At 41.9% G+C, this 23,247-nt stretch overlaps 1 protein-coding gene and 1 long non-coding RNA gene across 2 annotated transcripts in view; one reads left to right on the plus strand and one right to left on the minus strand.

Moving 5' to 3' along the window:
- The window catches only part of LOC308288605 (CUB and sushi domain-containing protein 1), an 803,860-nt gene that overhangs the window by 765,063 nt on the left and 15,550 nt on the right, over positions 1–23,247 (minus strand).
- LOC308288163 lies at positions 59–2,021 on the plus strand. Its single transcript, XR_013962175.1, has 6 exons — positions 59–321; positions 775–879; positions 1,004–1,122; positions 1,219–1,354; positions 1,609–1,682; positions 1,867–2,021. It is a non-coding gene; the product is annotated as an uncharacterized lncRNA (long non-coding RNA).

The raw sequence follows: 23,247 nt of genomic DNA on the forward strand, positions 1-23,247 counted from the left end.
GAGGAGCTACTGTTTATGGGGGGAAATGCAACAGTCAGATGTAGTTTGTGAGGGAAAAGACAGTGAGAGATTTATCTTTTGCTTAGAGAGCAAACATGTTTAGCCTACTGTACCTTGAGATTAGTCATAAAATGTACTCATTGGAGTAAGAAGCACTTACAACTAGAAGTTATTCTGACTGTGACTCAACATGCCAGCTAACTACTTGCTGGACTGGAGTCTGGAGCCAAGAGCTACATGGCTGACATGGAACATTTGAATTATCTATTTTTTCTCAAAGTCCTGTGAAATCTGAAAGGTGTGGAAGACTGCAAGGCAAAGGTGAGAAAAACTCTGTGTTTTATTTTCTTCCAAATTGGTCAAAACTTTAATCTCAAGTGCTGTTTAGTGCTAACTGTTTGAAAGGTCAGCTGCTAGCAGCTTATGTTATCAGGTTAGAGTTAGCAGGTTGGAATGAATAACTAACTAAATGTAAGGGCATCTTGGCATACATTTGACATTATCCCAAAGAGTGAATAATTAGTTGTACACTAAAAAAGGTGGTTCACATAAATGAATTAACTTAAAAGTATAGCATTTCCTTGTTAAATGTAGTGGAGGGTAAGTATAAAGTAGCCACTCAGACATGTACAGACATGTTCTTTTAGAGTTGCACAGATCAATAAGGTACAATGTTGCCACGCAGGGTACATAAATGTTCCTTTAAAGGTGTGAAGGTACAAAACCAATACTGGCTGGTTAATGTGTTTGTTATTTTGTCATTATCTTTACCAGGGCTTGTGCAAGGAAGCAGGAGGAGAAGCAGGAGATTCTTGGATGACTTGAATGGAATGCTGCACTACATATGCATAGATTGTTTATGTACTTTCAAAACCAAAGGTATATTTTATGCTCTCAAAATATTTTCTCAGTTATTCAACTAATCCATTTTAAGCAGTGTATCCACCCCTATTTGTGTGACATCCTGTTTTGCTTCTTTTATACCATCTTTCCTTCTACCCAGGTGGGTCATTGGATGATAATGCCAGAGCCCTGTTTTGGATGTACTGCTCCAGAGCACATCTAGATATAAATGCACAAAAAGGCGGTGGCACTACGAGACCTGCTCTGAAGACCTGTCAGGTAAATAAACATTTCAAGCAGCAGGGAAAACACTTGTCCCTCATTGCCATTCAGGGATATTTCTTAATGTTTATTTGTTAATGTGCTTAAATCTAGAGAAAATATCTGGAGATTCACACCACTGGAGTCCATGTGGTATATGCCAGAAAACCAGTATTCAGCACTGCAAAGTACAGTCAAGTCAAGTTGGAGGATTAAGATGGCCTTCCAGACATCCCAACTGTGTTTACAGGTGACTTTATCCACTCTACATTGCATGTACTCAAAATTGGAAGTATTTATTGGATATTTGTAAAGTTAAAATTGTTCTGCTTGCTAAGAGCCAGACTGTCTGGTATAGATACTGTTCTGTTCCTCATGGATGTGCTGTTTTGAACTTCAAAGTGCACACTATTTATGCCTGTATAACATTTGTTTGTATTTTTAAGTAATTACTAGGTAAGAGTGACTTAATATTGGGTCTGATTGTATTTGTATTCCTTACAGTAACACAAGGCTGCAGCACATTACAAACTGCTATTCAAGGATCAAGCCTGCTTCACACTGGAATTCATTTAAAGGTAACTTTAGGCTTGAAGGCAGAAAGATAAAGTTAGCATTTGTGTGAATTAACTTCTGACTTGTTTAGGATTTATGTTTGAGCATAAATATGTGCAAAAAATAAATAAATAATGTTTTTTCTTTGTATTTTAAGATTTAGAACAATCCATTCACTACTTATACTTGTTCTTTGTTCCCTGCCAGATTGTCATGTTGCTGCATTCCAGCCATCAGTTCCTCATGGATACTTACTGCTTCAGACCTTCTGCATTGGACTTTTGGCATCAATCCAACTGCTCCTTAACTTGTTTGCCTTTCTGTGAGTTGTCTCATTTGTTCAAAGAAGGAATTACTTTTTTATGTGCGCTTTTAGAAATGTAAATATATTATTCTTTATTTTCATTCTATGCTACAGTGAATGGATAACTTGTTGGAGGGTGTGACCTCATGTTTTGTTTTACAGTTTTAATAAATGTTTTATTGCAGATCTGACTGGGTTTTATTTTGTGTTTGAAGAAGATCTACATGTTGCTTTTTACAACCTGTAAAAAGGTTTCCAAGAAGGTACAAGATTTTCACTGGGGGTACAGAAATGGTTTAGAGGTACAAACAAGAAGGTACAATGTTGTCACTATAGGGGTACATAAATTATTTAGAGGTAAAAACAAGAAGGTACAATATTGTCACTCGGGGTACAGAAATGGTCCTTATAAGGTACAAACAAGAAGGTACAATAATGTACCAGTGTTAAAGGTACAATTCTGTACCCAGCGAGGGTACGCCCCCAGCGACGAAGCCTTTGTACCTTTTAAGGTACAAAACCGGCCCTTTATTTCTCTGTGTGTACGGTAGTCCTCTCATCAAGCATCAACAGATTGCGGTTTTCTCAGGTGGTCAGGGAGAGTCCCGGAGAGGCCAAGTAGAAGGCCCAGTCACCCATATGTATACATTAAAAAAAATACTAAAATAAATAATAAAACAAAGTATATCAGTATACACACACAGTATATATCCTACAGTCATCGACTTACAGTTACTGTTAAAAATAGAGTGGTTACATGGTTGAAATGAGTGCTCTGTCATGCAGAAGAAAGCTAGAGGCCACTGTTATGTCCAACGTATGAGGACCGCAGACATGCTTTTACAAATCAGTTAAAGAGAGCTATAACTAGCCTATAGCTTGTGTACATTGGCTGGTGTTTCCTGGCGTTGTGCATTCAAGATTTATAGAGTTGACAGTTGTGTTGCAAGCCATTTAGGTTGTTTTCGTTTCGTTTTAAGCTTTTAAATACGCCTCTAAGTCACACGCTGTAGGCATAGCAGTGCCTGTCTAACGATGTACATCTGTTGGTTGTGTTCTAATTTGTCAGGGTCAAGCCACCACGGCAAGATTAAAGCTGCACTGAGCGATATACACTGCACTACTGATAAATAAAAGGAATCATGATAACAAGCCATTGTTTCCAAACAAAGCCACCTCTACCCTCGCCCAGTGGGAGAGAAAGCAATACATACAAGCAAAATAACCTTTCAATTTGCTTATAAAGTTTTGCATGGATGCAGATAGGGCTGTCACAATTATTACATAATCGTCTAATCGTGATTGTTTGACATAATCGTGATTAATTTTTTGGGGAAATAGCAGATCTACAAGCTCACAACGCGTCGCATCGCGACGCGTTGTGAGCTTGTAGATCGGCTATTTCCACTCTCAGTGTTCTTTTTTAAGTATAAAGTTGTCAAATATGTCAAGTAATTTCTTTGTATATTTAGCTTATGTGGTATATCTACCATGTGTAACTTCAAAGCCTAAAAGCCAAACAGAAATGTAATTGTCAACGACAAAAACACAATTAAATCGTTAATCGCAATTATTTGAGAGAAAATTAAATGTAAAATGTCATAATCGTGACAGCCCTAGATGCAGATCATTTTATTGGCCATTCAGCTGAAGTGCATTTGTAACACAGTAGTCATCTTGTGCTGGAAAACCTACCATGACACAATAGTGAGAAGCAGGTGTGTAACCACCTAAACCCTATATTTCGTTGACAGCGGTCCCCCAGGGCTCTATCCATGGCCCTATTATTTTTTTTCCCCCTCTGTACCAAATCTGAACGTTTGTCTATTTTTGCTGAATGATGACAGCCCCGGAACAGGGCACCAGGGTTCATTGGGTTAAAGACCGCAGTGCCAAGGTGTTTAACCAAACCTAAAGGCTCAGGGAGGGCAGGGCAGCACAAAGACTTATGAGGAGCTTAGAGCTGGCCGACCTTTCACAACATGCTTTAGAACGGAGCAGAGAAAATATGATGACGACAGGCGGGCGGTGTGTGTGCACTTATGGCTCAGTTGCATTTATGTTTTGATACCGTTACTGCAGTTCATATAAAGCCCTGCTTCATCTAACAAGATTGTCACACGAGACTAGTGAAAATAAACAATCTACAAGTACTTGTAGATGAGCTAATTTCACTATTTTAAATCATTTTTAAAATGATAAATACCAAACGAATGGTTTTGGACATGCCATGTTTCCACCCGACAACAACATATACATATACATTTGCATACACATATATTGTACATATACTGTATATATATATATATATATATATAGTCATGATGGCAGAGCAGATAGTTTTGTTATTTGTCTAGCAGTAGTCACTTCCTATCATTCCCTATCATTGCTGTTTAGAACAAATGTAAATGGAGGGGCGGGGGGAAGTGAAGGGATATAAAAGTTGACACTTGTATTGTGAGTAATTGTGTGGCCAGTGAGAGGTCTTTGACTCCTGTCATTGCTTTAATGTTTTGGTAGAGTGGAGATGAGAGGAGAGGAGAGGAGAGGAGAGGAGAGGAGAGGAGAGGAGAGGAGATGAGATGAGATGAGATGAGATGAGATGAGAGGAGAGGAGAGATGTGGAATGAATGAACAAATGGAGAATACAGAAAAGAGAAATGTGGTGAAAGAGGAGGTTTCACTGGCTTAAACTTGAGACGACAGCTATCTTCACAGTGGTATTTTCCTGTTACGGAGTTGTTTTGGTGTCTGGTTTTGGTGGTGGCTGTGGCACCACACAGGCACACCTGCAGCAAGTCAGGTAATTAGGTCAAGGTAATTATGAACAGTGGGTTGTTTATTTACAGTCAGTGACCTAATCCTGTTGCTCCGTTCTTTATGTTTCAGTGAGACTGGGTTCTCCGAAGATGTATAGATACACGCTGTGTTCTCATCACTGACTGAAAGATGTTGATTATTCAGTCTAGCCTCTGTTAGTTTTGCAGCAATATTACGGTACTTTTCAGCTCTCCCTACATTGCGTTCCTGACCTCCCGCCCACTCACACTAGATTAGCAGGAAATGTGATTAATATTTTGATTGCCAGTACTATTATTGAATTTACTTCTTTGTATTGTTGTTGCAATAATGTATTTGTTCTGTGACAATACATGCCTGCACATTTAACAATAAACATGATCTTCAGCTATCAAGAGATTAATTTGACTCAGATATTAGCTTAAAAAAACAGCTTTAATATAATTATGTTATATTACATTATGATTACATTATGTCATTATTATTGCGACCGTCAGGTCGCAGTTTAGTATCAAAACCTCCACCGGCCGTCCGTCCGTCCGTCCGTCCGTCCGTCCGTCCGTCCGTCGGTCACACGTCACACCTTTGCCCTGCTCATATCTCCGCATCAGTATGACATCACACTGCTGACATCAGTATGACATCACACCATATATGGAGGGATGTGTTGGTTATCTCCATATCTGGAGATTCAACCTTCAACGATTTTGACATCTTGTTACTAATCTGTCGGTAGATAATGCCGGTCTTATATAAGGGTCATTTGTGTATGGTGTGATGTCATACTGATGTCAGCAGTGTGATGTCATACTGATGTCAGCAGCTATGTCTCTATATATGGAGTTATATGTTGTTCGTGTCCAAATATGGGGCTTGTGAGGTCAGACTTAGTGAGATTCGTCGGTTATCTTCATATATGGAGGGATGTGTTGGTTATCTCCATATCTGGAGATTCAACCTTCAACGATTTTGACATCTTGTTACTAATCTGTCGGTAGATAATGCCGGTCTTATATAAGGGTCATTTGTGTACGGTGTGATGTCATACTGATGTCAGCAGTGTGATGTCATACTGATGCGGAGATATGAGCAGGGCAAAGGTGTGACAAGGCCCTGCAGAAAATGCATGACACGCTGCTGCGCCACACTCAGCACCTCTAAAAACCAGTACTTGGGATTTGTTGATGTAAATGTTCACATAGAGTGTAATAATTGGTAAAACAAACTTTTGGCCTATTTGTGGAGATAAGCGACCGGGAGTCTTACTGGTATTGTGTTATCACAACATATCATATAAATTATATTTTAATGAAACTTGTAATTTGCATGTACTGTACTGTATATAGAAATTTGGTAATTAGCGCTGGGACTGCCCATACCGTACGTCCGAAATCTCATTAGTCCTACATCTCATTTGTCCGAATTTAGTTAGGGTTGGGTTTAGGCATAGTTTTACTGAGGTTAGGATTAGGGTTTGGGTTAGGTTTAGGCATAGTTTTACTGAGGTTAGGGTTAGGTTTAGGTATAGTATCACCAGGTTAACAGCACCAGATTCTGACTAATGGGATGTAGGAACAATTACATTTCGGACCAATGCCATGGCACCATTAGAGGCTTTGGAGACTGAATATGACACCTCATTGGGAACTTCCTGGCTAGATCACTGGCTGAGTCACCACTGAGTGCTGCTTTAGAGAGACTATCATAATCTTCTCTGACCATAATTATCAGGAAAGAGACTTCAATAATTAGTCACAGACAGGCAAAAGACCCTTTTCCACTAAGAGGTGGAACCAGAACATTCCAGAACCTGAACCAATTCCAGAACCCTAACCCTATATGGAAACGTAAGCAGAACTTGGTCCCGGAACTTCACCGGTTCTTGAAAGTTCTTGGTTCTGGAAAGTTGTGGTTCTAGTTCTGGTTTGGCCCTGTGGTGGAGAAAGGCTCTTGAAGACACATTAGCGGCTTTAAGCTTGATGATTTTCAGGACAGCAACGCCAGGCGGACTACGGCTGCTATGACGTAATCGCCGTAGTGGTCAAAATGGTTAAGCAATAAGCCTCGGCGGTGACGGGTTCCCACCCCTTTCATTGAACGCTTTGGTTCCCATGGCGACGCGTACACGCTACAGACGGAGTAGGCGCTACGTGGGAAGGGACCTTCTGCCGTCGGCGACGGCAGGTTTATCTATCGAGTGCGGATCATTTCCGGTTACCGTTGTCATCTGCCGTTGCCGTAGCGTTGCTTAAGGTCGCTATTATTGCATGGAGCGGACAGAGACAGACAGACAATTTAAAGACACATTCTCTCGTGTTATCAAAACTCCCCACAGAGCCACATGATTAAGATGTCAGACAGTAGAAAGTAGCAGAAAACGTCTTGACCCTTTCACACCCTGAATGTCCGCAGAATGACTAGCAGAGAGACAGTCACAGAAAGGCCGCCGATTACAGAACGAACGCCACAAACGGGAGCGTGTGGGCGGAGGGATGGAGGGAAAATGAGAGGTAGAGCCAGATAAGACATAAGGAGAGGAGAAAGTGGGAGTGGGTAGAGAGTGACAGGGACAGACGAGGAGGGAGAGGAGGAGAAGAGAGGAGAGAACTGAGTCACAAGGGGAGAGAAGGAGAGGAGAGGATCATATCAGATCTGAACAGAGGAAGTCATTTAGCTAAATTTAGCTTTTCATTTAGAAACCTCTTCATGCCCTCTCAACAGCTTGACACCAGCAGGCGACACCAACACGCTTTTAAAGTCACAATTAGGAGAGGAGAGGAGAGGAGAGGAGAGGAGAGGAGAGGAGAGGAGAGGAACAAGGGTGAAGAGAAGATAAAAGATCATAATATATTTACAAAATGTCTTTGCTACATTAATGGATGTTTGAGTACGTTCTAATGCTGGATCTGCTTGTGTTCCCCAGAATGCATGAACTGTAAATCCTGAGTGTAACTTCAACTCTGAACGTGTACAAATGTAAACCATATTTACATTTGTACATGTTCAGAGTTACAAATGGATAAATGAACACTGAAGAAGATCTTACTGTGTATAAGAGAGGGTAGTCATGACAAGAAGTAAGAGAAGGGAGTACATTATTATACATTTTTCTGTTCCTATTATACATTAGGTTGCACATTAATCTGCTTAATGTTGATCATTAATGTGCTATAAAGCTGGTGCTGGGCTGCAACATTTATAATGACTGCTAGTAAATATTTAATCATGAACCTGATGTACTTCCTGTGTTCGTGCAATCAACACTTAGCCGATAATAAAATGATGCACTTCCTATAGTTGTTATGTTTGCTCTGTGTTCCAATAGCACCGGGGTCTCACTAATAAGCCCCTTGGGGTGTGTGTACTAACTCCCGGCAAAGCTTGTGTGTTTACCTTGTGCGCTCTTTTCTCTTGCTTATGTTTGTAAATTTAAAAAAAAGTCAAGCTGTGAAGTGAAGTGAAGCCCATTGATGAGATGAAATCAATGCTTTCAGCTGGATTCACTCGATCTGTCAGTCAAGATTTGCAACAAAGGCAGGCATCATTATGTGATTATGTGTGATATTCTGTGTTTGTGCCTGGGGGGGGGGGGGGGGAGACCTTCTGTTTACCAGACAGCCTCTCTACCCACTAAGCCAAGGGTCTTCAACAGGGGGTCCGGGACCTCTAGGGGGTCCTCAGAGTTACTACATCTTTGTGTGATTGGATCATTCTTTTAGATTAACAACTTGAACCCTCACATCCCTATTCTGAGGAGAACTTTGGCCTAAAATAGCAGATCTACAAGCTCTCAGCGCCTTGCAGCGAGGGGCTGCAAGGCGGTACTTGCAGACCAAGTACCGAGTTATATGTCAAGTTTACAAAGTATCGACAATTTAAGTGATTAAATGTCTGAAAAACACACAAATCCAACATAATTGCGTACTGATGACAGTGCTGTCAAACAAGTCTATGAATCTATCTATGAAATCGATTAAAATCTGCAACACACATTTATACAACATGTAGGGGGTCCCTGCTTCATCTCCCTCTCAGCTAAGGGGTCCTTGGCCTGAAAACATTGAAGACCCCTGCACTAAGCTGCCATGGCCACCAATAATATACCATGTTGTCAGAGGTTTTAGTTCCACTCACTATAGGCTAACAAGAAGACTTGTACATTTCTGCAGTGTCTTTTAAAACACAGTCACAAGCCAGATTTTCCCCTGCCGGTAATACTGATACTATAAACTGTTTTAACTATCCGTCAATAACAATAATTACCAATCTTATCTATCATGTTTACAGACTGTTGTAAACTGTGTGACCGGTTTGTCAATAGCTTAGGATCATTTGAACAAAGGGATTGAGGTAATAAGCGGTTTTGTTGTCGTTTTTCCATTGCCGAGATACAATATAATACCACAAAAAATAAAAGAAGGCAGATAGTGAGATTTGATTTGATCATATCTGACTCTAAATGAGTCTAAATCCTTTCAAATACCTTTTAGACACTTTAGACACAGGCTAAATCATTGCACAAATCAGGGTAATTTCTCTCCGCAATAAGCCGTATAGGTTTTAGTGCACTTGGCACCAAAACTAAATTTAAAACATTTGGAGAAGACTTCAGATTTGTTTCACTTACTTATTGATATAACAGTGGTTTTCAACCAGTGGTCCGGAGACCACCAGTGGTCCTTGAGGGGGTTCCAGGTGGTCCCCAGCTAAATGAGAGTGTAAATGATACCAAATGGATCCGATGGACCAATGCATAATCTACTTTTAGAGCCGAATGTATTTCGTTTCGGCTCTGTCCAAACTACAACACATTCAGAGGTTCAAGGGAGCAGGTACCGTCATTAGTTCGGCTGTTTGGTGCTGCCTAGATTTTGTGACTCCCTGAACCGAACCGAAATAAATTCGACTCTAAAAGTGGAGTGGATGTATCGGCCCTATGGAAGTGCTGTAGGAGCTGCTTGGGTGCAACAAAGTCAAATGGGTCCTTTGGTTACATTTGTACAGTCAGACACAAAGGGATAAATGAACACAGATGATTTTACCATGTAGAAGAAGTACAGTATGAATTAATTAATTGATACCATTTTATTTACGTGCCTTGTCCTTCGACACCATTCCTTGAATAATGAATGAATGAAAATGTTATTTTACAACAATACATTTATTTCACTTCTCACTGAAAGCTGCAGCCACAAAGAGAAAACAAAATGTAAACAATTATTTAAATAAAACTATCGTGTATATGTTTGCTTTCTATACGATTTCAGCCAATGCAAATGCTGTACCTTGCGTTCAAAAAGCTATTTAAGTCCTCTCTGCATCACTGAACCACATCGAATCAGAGTTTTAGCACTTGTGTTTTGACCTTAGGGACATAAGGGACAATATAACACAAAGTAGAACTCATTCACAACAGCTACAAAGCTGCTCTTAGTCTGCAACACTGTTTCTCAAAGTGGGGTCCGGGGACCCACAGGGGTCCATCCAGGGGGTGAGGAACAGTTGAACCCTTTAAGCCCTAATTTGTTTTCCAGCCATGCGAAAATAGCTCATCTACAAGCTGACAACGTGCCGCGATGCGATGCACTGTGAGCTTGCAGATCAAGCTATAAGCTTTTTGAACCATTATGGGGGTCCTCGGCACAGAGACCTTTCAAATGGGGGGGTCTGCGGACAAAATGATACATATTGTCATTGTTGGGGTGGAAACCTTGTATGTCCAAAACTCTTCGTTTTGCATTTATCATTTTAAAAATGATAGTGAAAACAGCCGATCTACAAACACACAACGCCTCGCACCGCGAGGCGTTGTGTGCTTGTAGATCTGCTGTTTTCACTACCTTTGTGCGACGGCCTTGTATGATGAAGCGGGGCTTTACTTTGCGAGAAAAACATACAAATTTGAAACTTCGGAGATACGAGGTTTCTGCCCGACAGAGACGATATCAAGTCGGGGATCCACGCAAAGCGCTCAACAACCCTGTGGTTACAAGGGGTTTCAAGGTGCAAGGGCAAGGGCACGATCTGTATGCAGAGCCTGGTGGAGGCTGAGGGCTCTGTGGGAGGACGGTCCATTGTCTGGTTCTCCGACGCAACCATCAACAGATTAAAGCCATGGAGAGACAGGCCTCACTCCTACCACTCCTTACATCAGCTCCCACTCCTCCCAACCTCATTATCCGTCTCTCTCCTCCTTTTAACCCATTTAGGACTGAGGCCCATTCTAAAAACGCCTCTAAATCATGATTTTCGGGTGGAAACCTTGTATGTCCAAAACCGTTCGTTTTGAATTCGTCATTTTAAAACTATTTTTGTTACAAATAGGGGTATCCGTCCTCAATGGGTTAATCTCTCTTCTCTCTCTCTCTTCTGTTAGCTCTCTCTCTCTCTCTCTCTCTCTCTCTCCCCCCCTCCCCTTTGTCTTCTATCATCCTTGTACATGTTCTCTCAATTTTCAAACATCATCTTCTCTCTCGGCTGCCAGAAACACAAGGAAAGCGCAGCGTCAGCTCTCTCGCTCGCCCTCACTCTCTCTTTGGTATAGACTAGAAAGCTGTTTATAATACCAACAGTAGCTTGTGTGGCCAGCTGACATTTATACAAACGATCCGCAGAAGCGGCTGAGTTTGGATAGCAGAGCAGAGAGATAGAGAGAGGGAGAGAGAGAGCGAGAGCGGGTGGGGTGGGGTGAGTAGAAATAAGGCAAAAAGAAAAGAAGAAATAAAATGAAAAGGAAGAGGTGGGCGGGAGGCCAAGATAAACTGGAGATGGGCAGAGAAAAAAGGAGAAGGAAGATGGGGGATTGAGAGGGTTTGAGACACAGAGAGAGTTAGGGCCTCTAGGAAAAGGTTGCGCGAAGACACCAGTCATATTGCCATACCTTAGCTTTTGCTGAACTGACACCACTGGGTGAGGGGACAGTTATAGAGGTGAGAAAAGACTGAAACGGAGATGAAGGGAGAGAAACAGACACAGAGACACAGAGAGAGAGAGAGAGAGAGAAAGAGAGAGAGAGAGAGAGAGAGAGTTGAGAGAGAGAGAGAGAGAGAGAGAGATCTACTGTGACAGGGAAAGTTATTTCAATGCTCGTATAGACTTCTCAATGAAAATGCCAACAACCCAATCAAAGAACTGGAAAGGGCAAAGAGTGGGGAGAGGGAAGGGGGATGGGGGGAGGGGGGGGGGGGGGTGCGTGGTGGGGAAAGCCACCGAGATTTAAAATAGAAGTGCAAGAGTGAGGAAACAAGAGAGGCAGGGAGGGAAACAAAGAGAGATATCAGGGGAGAGATAGGGAGAGACCCAGGGAGTACGGCAATTATTGATGATCTAATTTAATTCAAAGAAGTGAATTAACATGGGACCGACTTAAAAGTTCAGTGTGCGTGCGTGCGTGCGTGCGTGCGTGCGTGCGTGCTTGCGTGCGTGCGTGCGTGCGTGCATGTGTCTGAGTACTAGTAGGGAAGGAAGGGACATTATGTTTTGCACCGTTGGGAACAACAGCAACTACATCTAACCTAAATGAAGCGTGAAGTACGATACGTGTCATTTTCTGCCCATATGAATTGAAATCCCACTGACATACGGTACGCTGAAGGGATCAGACACCGTATGGATTTTCATCCCCACTAGCGATGAGGCCCTAAAGGAGATCCGTTCAGTCCATCCGTCCAGCCCACAACTTTGTCCCAAACAAGATACTGTACCTCGTAATCTATTCGCTGGACTCCAATGGAATTTACACGTTCATGAATAGAAGATGAATAGAAGATGAATCCTTCTGATTTTGGTGACCGCATGGCCTTTAACGCCATCCTCAAGCCAAAATGTCAAAATATGTCATGATCTAATAGGAGGAGTTCCATGGAACAATCTGAGCACATTAATGTGAGCCTAGGGATGTCAGTGACCCCAAACAAAGCCTTTCCTTGCACTACCCAGACATTGCCTAAGAGATATCTCAAAAATCGAATGGGTACATTGCCATGAAACTTACCCAGTGCATTCATGTTCCCAGTGGACGGACCGTAACCATTTGGGTGAATGTATTACCTTGCCTCCAGTGCCCCTCAAGCCAGGATGATCCCTACTGACTCTGGTAACCCCATGGCATTTGGCTCTGGTGCCTCCTTCAGTGATTATATGCCCCCAATATATGAGACACTAAGGATGGCAATGTAAGTTGGTTTACACCATTTTGATCTGGTTGTGTCTAAGGAGCTAGCCAGCTTCTAGTGGGGCTTTTAGACTATAGGGCACTATTTGGAGAAAACAGATGAATAAATCATTGGCACGATGGATGGAGTGATGGTTTGGACTAGCCTAAGTGGGTGTGTTGCAGGAGAAAAGAAGTGTTAAATTGAATAGTAATTTTACCTATCATTTTATAATGGACGATTTACTTTTCTGGCAAGTGGGCATGACCTTTGGGCAAGTAGAACATGACCTGTACTTGCCCAGACGGGCAAGTGCCTCTGAGACCTTAGTGTTGAGCCCTGCTCTTTTAACTCCTGTGTGAGCATGCTTAAAAAACACCCAAGAGGGTTCAACGCTGGAACTATACTAGTACTTAGTACTTTAACTTACACATCTTCTTGTTCAACACACTGAAACAAATTTCTACTGTAACCTGGTTTGGAATAATCTGTTACAAATCAACTTGAGGTTGATATGTTATTGAATATATGATTATTCTCAGTTTACAGAACTCTCTCTTAAAGGACGACTTCACAACTTTTCAACCTATCTTCATATAATTGGTCCTAATTAATGTTCACGATAAAATGGCACAATTTTCTGTGTCTCTTAGGAGGGCTCTGGTGAGTTCAGAAACCCATCATCATCATTAGGCAGATTTTTTTCTTCTTTTAAAATTTGAAAAATATGTTAACATTTTTATCGATAAAACAATGGCTTCCATTATAGCATGGTAGATTTTCAGGAATAGAAATCCTGCAGTTTCTATTAGCTTGGATTCCCCATCGATGATGTCACTGGTAGGTGGGTTTCTGAACTGCCCACAGGCCTCCTATGAAGATATATATCGTCGTTGTCGGGTGGAAACCTTGTATCTCCAAGTTTCAAATTTGTATGTTATTTTGCAAAGTACAGCCCTGCTTCATCGTACAAGGCCGTCGCACAAAAGTAGTGAAAACAGCAGATCTAAAAGCACACAATGCCTGCAAAACGAACGGCTTTGGACATACAAGGTTTTCACCCGACAACGACGATATATTAGATATAGACGTATATTAGATATATATGAATATAGGTTAAAAAGTGTGGGAGTCGTCCTGTAATGTCTCTGTGTTGCAGGTGGATATAATTATGACTAATACAATTATCATCTTTCAATGCCTTTAAGAGCAGTGCACGGTGCTCAGTGTAACAGTGCTAATGTTCTTATTCACAGTGTCATGGAAGGACCAAAGTTGTGTGGGAAGTGCGGGGTCAGTGCAGGCACCTCAAACACACTGCTGGAAGCAGATATCGTGCAATTATATTTAGAGCAACTGGCATTCGATGTATGCAAATGATTTCTCAAAGCAGTAACTATGACGAAAAATGTTTGTCGACTATGTTTTTTTCACTGATGAAAACTAAATAAAAACTAAGCTATGGTGACTAAAACTAAGACTAAATATATTGACAATTTCGTCAACAAAATGAAAACTAGACTAAAACGTTTGGGCGGGACTGGTGGAGAAGGGAGTAATTTTATGTTTAGTTGCTCTCAGCGTGCAACCAAACATAAATACTCTGTTAAAAGTCCAGAATTCAAAATGTACTTCAGTTAAAGCACAGGTTTTGGCATCAAAATGTACTTAACTCTTTTACTGCTTCGGACGTTCCCGTTCGCCCCAATTTTGACCCTAGCTCGCTGCCAATACGAACGTTCGTTCATTTATGCAGAATGTCCCATTTCAAGTTTCCAAATGTATAAAAATCTTTTGAAGATATCAGATTTACAAGCTCACAATGCGTTGCATTGCGAAGGCATTGTGAGCTTGTAGATCAGGGATCCTCAAATACAAATCTTGAAGGTCCACAAATATTTTTTTGAAACCGGTCTGGGTCCGGAAAAAAAAAATAATAATAAACATATATATCCGCTTATTTTTATGTCGGTCAATCTTATATAGTAGGCAAAGATACAAAAAAGTACCAACAAGGGGTTGACACTATGGTCTCAGAGGCACTTGCCCGTCTGGCAAGTACAGGTCATGTTCTACTTGCCCTCAGGTCATGGCCACTTGCCCTCATAATCTTACATTAGGGATACCTTTCTTACATTATTTTACATTTGCTAATGTTAGTTTTTTTAGTAGTTTGTTGATGCAGTAATGGTCTTTTTCCCATTTCTTTCTTTATTAAAAGTGTCTTTAAATTATAACTTCACTGTCATCTGGCCTGGCCTGGGGACTCTGAGTCCTCCATAATCATTTGGGGACCTCACTTCACTTCACTTAACAACAACAACACATTGAAAGGAGAACAGTAGTAAATCAATGTGGAGCAGAGATATTCTGCACTAGTGTTAGTTTCTCTGGTTTCTTTTAACAAACTGGGATAATCTTCGAATATTTTATGCTTGTGTCGCAACGTGAATATCGATCTGAAAACAAGTTGTTGCGCGTCGGTGACGATTGACGGAACGGCTCGTGGCTCACTCCAGTACTGTACCACCGAGTACTGCGTGCAGCTCGCCATGCAAAAAGAGAGGCGGCCGTCACGGGCCGTGGTGCGTCGCGACAAACTCTCCTGAGAGAAGATTACAGTCCTGCAAACGTATTCACGTTGATGTTGATGAGCGTGAATGAAAACCCACTGATTTATAACTAGTTGCACTGTTGCAGGCTGCAGCTAGAGCTAGCTGCTAGCTGCCTACTCTGAAAGCTCCCACGCACGGTCTGTGGTGGTAACAGCCTGACAGCGCGTCGTTGTCATAGAGATGACAGCCCATAATACTATGTATCCCGGCATCAGCCAATCAGCGTGTCGTTGTCTCTCTCTCACACACACACATGCACACACACACACACACACACACACACAGTCTCAGAGCGCATGCAATGAAGTGAAGGAGAAGTGGAAACGAAACGCCGATATGTTCCGTTTTCTTTTTCTTTTTTTTTTCCCTAATTCGTCCTGGGTCCAGTTGGCGGTGCCTCGCGGTCCGGACATGGACCGCGGTCCGCCTATTGAGGACCCCTGTTGTAGATTGTCTATTTTCAAATGGCCGAAATGTTTAGGATTGAAGTGGTTAATGTATGTGTTGTAATAATAATCAATCTACAAAGTAACTAGTTAAGTAAAGTTTTCAAATAAATGTGGTGGAGTAAAAGTACAATATTTCGATACGAGATGCAGTAGATTAGAAGTAAAAGTATTGGAAATTGGAAATACTCAAGTAAAGTACAAAATACCTCAAAACTGTACTTAAGTACAGTACTTACTGTAAGTACATGTACTCAGTTACTTCCCAGCACTGGGATTGGTACACTTTGATGTTGCCTCCACCAACTAAAGACTGGGGCTGTCATGATCATGTCATTTTACTTGTCGATTAATTGTCACACAAATAATTAATGAAATTAATTTTTTTTGGCTTTTAAGCCTTGTAAAAAAAAAGAAATGTATTACGATGCAGTGTGAGCTTGTAGATCTGCTATTTCCAGTCATTTCTTTTTTCTTTCTTTTTTTGGAAAATTATATTAATATTTTTCAAAATGGAAGAGATTATGAGGATTATGCTAAATAATTGTGATTATCTCTAATAATTGTGATTGTGTAATAATTGTGACTGTGACTACTAAAGTGTGTCAAAAATAGCAGTGTATCATGACTCGCAACTTGTCCTCTGGAAATTGTCAATTTACCCATTCGCTGCACTCGTCATGCCAATGTGCTTTCCCCAAAATAGGGCCCTTAGTCTTGTTTGAATTAAAAATGGCTAAAGACTAGTCACACTCTAAAAATTGCATAGGCTAAAACAAGAGTCAGAGTCAGACAGATAAAAAGCTGTTGTTTAGCCATTATTTATGGCTTTAGCTATTAAAAATCAAACAGACTAATGAACCTTCGGACTTATGGGTAGTCCCCATCGTGGTCCCTGGAACAAAATATTTTAAGATGGGTGTCCGCAGCCAAATACAATATAATTTTGGGGGTCCTTGACAAGAAAATGTTTGAGCACCACTGATTTAACAACATGTATAGACTTTTTCTGAAAACTGTTAGGATTTAGAAGACATTTTTAGAATGGGCCTCAGGTCTTAATGGGTTAAGAAGGTGTGTAACCCATACTTCTCAAGCTGCATCCATCCATTCCAAACCAGGATGGTTCGAGCGGCGCGATTACATACAAAGTGAATGCAAAGACGACATGCCGCGCGACTGAGTGCGCCGCTAACGGGCGTGGCGCAAACCATCCGAACGGGGCGGCGCGAACGGTTGCTTTGGTATCTTCGCCCCACTTGGAAAAATCCAAGTGAAGCGACCTTCGCTTCATCCGCACTCCATCCATCGCGTCCTCCTGACGGACAATCAGCGTTGATGTTGTCCGGAAACACGGAAATGTTTTTGGTGTTTGGTGTTGGGAGTGGGACTCCCTTTTTTCCAGGTGTTTCACCTTGATTCCAATGGGACGTGATTCTTTTTATCAATGCGGACCTGCGAGACCAAAGTGAAGCGATAGAAGCGACTAGAATAGAAGGAATAGCTTCAGGTTTGGACACAGCTTTATGAGAATCTCTCAACACCACTTGAGACTATAAATTATTCTTCCCTTTTTCTCAGTACATTTTGCTTCTCTCCTTCTCACCAACCTCCTTCCATTCCTTGTTCTCTGTCCTCCTTCCCATACTTCCTGTACTCTATTCCCACACCTCACCGTCATTTTAGTTTTCATTTATTATACCAGTAAGACTCCCTAATCGGGAGATAAGCGACCGTCAGGTGACATGTATACACAAAGAGGGCTGTAAGTGGCATTGGTTCCTGAGTGTAGGGGGACGTGTAGACATAGTGTGTACCGATTTGTGTGATTTTAGGGCAAAATCTGTAGGAGCAGTGTCCAAAAATGTGTTTTGCAAGAATCGGCCTCATGGTGGCGCTAGAAGAGGGGCATGTGAGAAATGAGGGGTGGGGTCTCCGCGTTGCCTTGGCGGACGAATAGGTACCGGCCCCGGCTCTCCCGGACGCTCCTAGCCCGAGTTACGGCATTTTATGTGAGCTGCAGTGGAGGGGGTCCTCCACTGGGGGCGCCACCACTTTTGCATCCGTTCTGGAGCACCAGGAGTCGGTGGTCCCCGGGAATTCCCCGTGAGCAGCCCCGTTGGGGTGGTCATTTGGTCATTTTTGCACATTTGGTCATTTTTTACATCTGGGGGTCCCCCAGGGAGCTCCGGGGGTCCTTGGAGGTTGTAGTTTGGCAGGCAAGGAACGTGTGTGCAAAATTTGGCATGGATCGGGGCAACGGTTGCGGAGATATGAGCAGGGCAAGAGTGTGACGTGTGAGGTGTGACAGACAGACGGAGGGACGGAGTTACTTACACTTTGTGGTGGTTTTGATAGTAAGTGCGACCTGACGGTCGCAACCACTCTATAGAATCTAAGATTAATAGTGCTTAAATGGACGTTAAATTAGATTCTATATCATTTGACATATCGCTTGGAGTGAAATGATGAATTTATGTATAGCACGATATTGATATCTGTGATAAAAAATAAAAAAACAAACAGTTCTGTACACTAATAAGCAGTGTGTCACTGACATACAAGGTCAGGTTCTGAGTGAAAGCCAATGTGGAATTTCAACAGCACTCCAATTTCCCTCTCTCTTTCTCTGCTTTTATTACTCACTCTCATTTGCTCTGATAATCCCTCCCCTCCCTCTCCTGCCCCGCAGACTTATAAAATAGCTTATAAAAGGCATTTGACCAATCAGCAAGTTTTTCCAACGCTAAGACAAACAACCGTCCAGCCAGTCGGTCAATCAATCTCACAACTAGTCACCCGGTCAATCAATCTAGTTGACAGTCATTCCATCAGTCCACTAGCCAGCCAGCCAGCCAGCCAGCCAGCCAGTCAGCCAGCCAGTCAGCCTGCCTGCCAGCGGGTCAGCCTTCCCCTCTTTCTATAACTCTCACTTTCAAATACATTACACTGACATTGGGCAGCGATGGGGCACCAGGGGAACATTTCAGCTGTTCTCCTATGATGCTGGTTTCAACATATATTAAAGCAATAAGCCACAAGAGGCGAGTGGTTACCGGGGTAGTATACACCGGCTGAGAGGCGTTGGGAAACACGAGGCGACAGCCGAGTGTTTCCGACCCTCTCAGCCGGTGTATACTAACTACCCCGGTAACCACAAGCCTCGCGTGGCTTATTGCTTTTCTAAAACGGTCCCAATATTGCAACATGAAAATCATAACATTCCATAAAAAAGTACACTTCTCCGCCACCAGGAAGAGACATTTCCTTGTTTACCAGCCAATCCCAGGCACGGAACTTACGGAAGCCAGTGTGTGTTTATAAAGTCACGTCATTCTTTTTGCCAAAAGGGAAACAACACTTATGTGTTAGATCAGGCGCAGTCACTGTCCTATGCATGCGGGCGGTGTTTAGAAGCACCCGCACGGCAGGATTTGAGTGAAAATCAAACGCTCGCTTCTCTAGTTCAGCCTCACGGCACAGTGGGAAGAAATAGCGCACCTGGCTTTTATATAAACTGATTCAAGGTGTGGGTTATAGTCTCATATACCACAGCAACCAGCCAATCAGAATCAAGGAATGGAACTAGCCGTTTTAGAATACTGCTTTCCCTCTCTCTCTCTCTCTCTCTACTGTCTGTTTGTCTCACTCTGTTTACCACTGGGACCATTTTCAGTTTGTCCCTACAACACAGGCTCAACAAGCTGGCATTTATAACCGATTGTTAAATATGGATAGCATTTGAGCAGTGCTAGAGGATTAGCCTGTGGCTAACATTCCCTTATTTTCTTTGTTTATTTGACATGAAATGCACTCACACATACTGTAAACAAAAATGTGGTATCGTTTGCACATTTATGCAAAGTGTGTTTAAGCGTGCATACTGTATATTTTTGAGTGCATAATTGTATTTATTTATTTTATACAATTATGCACTCACAAATATACATATGCACACTTAAACAAGCATATCCTACTTAGCATTAGCCTTGGATCACAAAACAGTCATCTGTCATGACTTGGATGAACTTCAAAATAATTTCCGTATTGTTCAATAAATATCACACCTAGTTCCCCATGGCCAGCCAGGGCGCCTGATGGAGGGGAAAGGAACTGTTTGGAATAACCTGTTCCTTCCGCACGCTACATCCAACCGGGGAATCTCTCCCCTAGTTAGGTGAAAAGAAGCGACTTGGACTACTCATGCATAGAAGGAAGCATGAGGTCAGTCCGTTGCTCTCCCCAGGTTGGCAAAAGGAGTGTAGCGCCCATGATACATTAGATAATTGGCACTGGGTGAAAAATGGGTTGCAAAATAGTGGGATAAAAAAAATCACACCTAGTGTGAATGAGCTGTGCTATTTATGCGTAAATTTCATTAACCGCCCGCTGGCCAATCACAGCGTGTCCTGCGACGCATGGCCAATGGGACCCTGGGCATACAACAAACTTTGAGCTGTGTGTGCCAAGGTGTAGGCCATATCTAGGCCAGGTGTAGGCAACACTTCAGAGCCCAGACATGTTTTCGGGGACCGGATATTTTTGGGGGGCCGGACGTTTTTCTCCTTCCAGTAGCACCGCGTTTATGTACGGACCAAAGAGGGAATAAGTGCAAACACCATTTTGAAGATCATCCATGATAATAGGCCTACCGGTATATGACAGTCATGTATCAGGGCTAACTTTGCATAAACATGCTAACCATAACATGACACCAAAAACACAAACGCTACACACAGCTTTGTACACTTGAATTTATGCACATACCTGTACTACATGGAAACTACAGAATAAACCAGTTGACACAGCGGGCCATTAATATATGTGTGGAATAAAGGTAACACATGCAACACTATGATTAAGATCAGAGTTAAAGAAAGAACCAGGGAGAAGGAAAACAAGAGAAAGAGGTGAACAAGAAGTCAGGAAAGAGAGAGAGAGAGAGAGAGAGAGAGAGAGAGAGAGAGGAGACAGAGATCGAGAATTTACAAACCTATTTCCACCCAGAGTAATTATTGCTGCGACTGTGTCTTTCATTCTGTCTCACTCCTCTCCCTCTAAAATCACATTAATGGATGAAAGTAGCTTCTGCTGGTGCTGACACATTGCTTTGAAATGGAAATGTAACTAACTCATTGGCTCCATACACTATGTGGAGCACAGACACGTGTGCAGTGCACACATATACACAGTGTAGGTTTGCTGAACCAGTGTGACACACTATGCCCTCAAACCATGGAACTAACCAAAGGGGGGACGTTTTTAAATAACGCTTAATGCAACATTAACAGACACATTAGGTAATGTTAGCCCGTTAGCTAATCATTAGCCAAATGTCATATGCTAACAGTTAGCCAAGACTGAAACCATAACATTTAATGGTTAAGTTAAATTACAATAAACATTAGCAATAACAATAAATATTGTTGACCTGCTAGTCATGTAGAGTACCATGGTAAGGAACGTTAATACAAAAGCATATTATTGAACACCGTACAGCAACAAAGAAATATTGACTATTGGCAATTATTCTGGACTTAATGTGCTCCAGTGATGCCCCAGGGTGCTCTGTTTAACAGAAATTATTGCTGAGAGAGTGAGAGAGAGAGAGAGAGAGAGAGAGAGAGAGAGAGAGAGAGAGAGAGAGAGAGAGAGAGAGAGAGAGACATACCGGTACGTGTCATAAATCAGATATGCTCTTAACATGAGCAGCAGACTGCACATGGACCAGTCACTTTATGATGAGTTTTGAGTTCTGTTGCCATCAGTTTATTATGGGATCAGTTGCATTTTTGGGTTTCTGATCCGTTCGGAGTGGAAAAAACCTACAGTCCGTCATGTTGTAGTCTGCATGGACTACACTTTGGCCAGGACTACCAAACCGGAAGTTTTAAACTAAGATATTCCCCACGCTCAAGGGCATCATTTTAGGCTTTCCTCCGAGGTGAAGGTCTGGTGACCTGAGGTTACCATGAGTTAGAGAGATCTCAATGACAAGTTATAGCATAATAGCCATCACAACAAAGACAACATCACTCCGGCAAGTACACCTCAAGCAATCATGTCCGGTCGGTCAACAACACTTATATCAAGCTGTTTTCATTCAACTTCCGAGTTGATCACATCAATAGGCTGCAGTATAAGTGGAGAACTACAGGTGCACACAGTATGCGAGGAGTTTTACACGTCTGTAGCATACTAAAAGAGAATGCAGGCGCTCATTGCAAGTGCAACAAGAAGTTCAAGCAATGAATCAAGTCAATTTAATTTACAAGCTTGTTTTATGAATAAATAAACAACCCCACTGTATCCCACATTGTCCCACAAAAGCAGTTCAGATGTCCTGCACGTGAACTGTTTTTAGTTGGTCATCTTCATCGAAGGTATAGCCACTTTAAAATACATGGTAACAGTTAAGCCAAGTACTGTAGAAGTCACAACAATGTTGCAACATTTTAAGCCTTTTAAGCCTTCCTAATGTTTCCCAGATTGTGAGTGCACATTTTGTGTTATTGCTTTTTGCATAATACATTCTTGATGTTTTTCTGTTGGTACACAGCCGTGACAAACAAGTAAGCACATCTTGGCATTTGTATTCTGACAATCTGCCTGAGGAAGGTCGTTTGTGTGTGACCGAAACATTGCTTAAATAAATACTTTTGGTGTTGTTGTTGGTGTTATTCTGACAATGTCACAATAACAGGGAACACAACATCACTGCATGGTGTTTGTCACCTATACCTGAGTTGGACTTTATCTGTTTTTCTTTCCCCCCAAAAAGACACAGAAATAGTCCGGAATCTAGCTACACCAACTGCAACATTCTCTCCATATCCTCAGACGATTAATTAACAGTTCAAGCCTGCGAAAGAGAGATAGATACTCTAAGATAGACCACCTGGTTAATATATTTCTATATATATGTGGTTGTCAAGGATATTTGTAGCCAGCTGATGACATTTCATTAAGAACCCCTTGAAAGCAATTATGTGTTTATATTTAGTGAAAACTGAGTCAGAACATACACTCTCTATTCCCTGCACTCCAAGGCAACTGCCCACACCCACAGTAGGCACTCTGAAACCAACCACTATGCTCTGGTACAAGCAGCACATGCCCACCACAGTCAGCTAAACTTTCCAATGGGCAAGTAATGCAGAGACACTTCTCACTAGTATCTTACAGTTAGCAATGCTGGTGTAGCTTCCCATAGATACATGGTAGAAGTTGGCACAAAAATGCAGTAAGATTCATGGCAAAGTAAATTTGCC

Source organism: Nannobrachium achirus (genome assembly GCF_963921795.1).
Source record: "Nannobrachium achirus genome assembly, chromosome: 7".
Taxonomy (NCBI): domain Eukaryota; kingdom Metazoa; phylum Chordata; class Actinopteri; order Myctophiformes; family Myctophidae; genus Nannobrachium; species Nannobrachium achirus.